The sequence below is a fragment of the Octodon degus genome, unplaced genomic scaffold (genome assembly GCF_000260255.1).
Source record: "Octodon degus isolate 3935 unplaced genomic scaffold, OctDeg1.0 scaffold00002, whole genome shotgun sequence".
Taxonomy (NCBI): Eukaryota; Metazoa; Chordata; class Mammalia; order Rodentia; family Octodontidae; genus Octodon; species Octodon degus.
In genome coordinates, this window is record NW_004524578.1 from 265851 (window position 1) to 267573 (window position 1723).

General features: G+C 46.9%; 1 pseudogene; it reads right to left on the reverse strand.

The window, feature by feature from the left end:
* Window positions 1–945: 945 nt before the first annotated feature.
* LOC111816285 lies at window positions 946–1045 on the reverse strand (annotated as a pseudogene).
* Between the last annotated feature and the right edge of the window lie 678 nt (window positions 1046–1723).

The following is a 1723-nucleotide window of genomic DNA, read 5'->3' on the forward strand; positions in this document are numbered from 1 at the left end:
GGGTGTGTGGGCCCCTGCCTGCTTCACACCTCTCTTTCTTCTCATGGTGGGTCTCACCACTGCAGGGCAGTGATTGGAGTAGACTGCAGCATTATATACATGAGGAGCAAGCTGAGTCCGTGCTGTTACGTACAGCCACTCTTTCTGACGTATCTCAGTGGCCCATCCATATGACTTTGGAAGGTGAGGGCCATGGGAAAAATTTTTCAAAGAATGTAAGTGATGCTGTCATTTAGAAATTTTCTGAGTCTTTTCTTTCAAGAAATTGGAGCCTCCCTGTGGCCATACATGATGTTCACCACCACAAAGATGGACATTTCCAAGTATGGGGTGAACATCTCTGGCTCACTCCCAGTATGGGACGCCTTCCAGGTAGCTCCTCTTTGTTGGGAACAGCACAAGCATTTACGCTCAGCCTGGCCCAACACTTCCAAATCCTTGGGCTGTATTCCTCTGAGTAATGTCAGCATAGGGTCATATTTGAAACAGAGGACTGGTCCTCAAGGCCTGATGTACTATGGGCTTCCCTGAATGGCACCCATTAATTCTGTGGTAGCAATCCATAGCCCTGGCTGCCTCCTGGCTGGATTGGCCGATGCACCTTGGGTTTTCTTTGGATGCCAGGGCGCTGGGTGGGAATTTTGGACCAATCTGGATACTTGTCTGTATTATAGCACAGAAGAACTCCCTATGTGTTTGATCCACATATTGTTCTGTTCTCTAATTCTGATCACTCTGTGGGATTAAGAGATTTTTTTTTAGGGGCTGGTGCGATGGCTCAGTGGTCTAAAGCACCTACTTAGAACAAGCTTAGCAAAGCACAGGGACCGCGATTCAATCCCCCAGCACCACATGCCAGCCAGCCCCGCCCCCTGGTGGGCTGAGCTGGACACACACACACACACACACACACACACACACACACACACACAAAAGAGATTTTTTTTAAATATGGAACACTTCACGAATTTGCGTGTCATCCTTGTATATGCTCATCTTGTCTGTATTGTTCCAATTTTAGTGTATGTGCTGCTAAAGTGAGCACAAGAGATGCTGTTTTACAAGTAGAATCCCTACCTCATTTCTTGATAAAGCTCTTAATGACACCACCAAAGAGATACCTTTGTCAAATATTGAAGTTCAATTTCAGAGCGAGGCAGACCTACAATGTGAGATGGCACGTGGCACTTTGACAGCTGCAGTATGGGGAGCACTGCGGTCCTCCAAGGTGAATGCTGTGTGCACATCCCTAAGCACTCAGGTGTGGAGCATGAAAGACCAGGCCTGACTAGTTTTGCCAAACACATATGGGCTTTCCTCTTTAAAATATCTGGGGGCCAGGGAGATGGCTCTGGGGCTGCGGGGATGGCTCAGTGAAATAAACGCTTCCCTGGCAAGAGCAAGGGCCTGAGTTCAATCCCTGGTTCTGCCAAAAAAAAAAAATCTGGATGCAAGTGGTTAATAGGTATTATTTGGGTTGTTCTTCTGGTGCTTTTGTTTGGACCATGTTTAGTAGAATGTGTTCTAAGCTTTATTTTTTCTAATTTATTTTTTGGCAGAACCGGGGATTGAACTCAGGCCCTTGCGCTTGCCAGGGAAGCGCTTATTCCACTGAGCCATCTCCCCGGCCCCATTTTTTCTAATTTAGAGTCTATGTATTTATTATGTAATTCCAAGGTAAGCCAGTCACGTATATTGGGCCTCCTACCAGCTCCCCCACCTG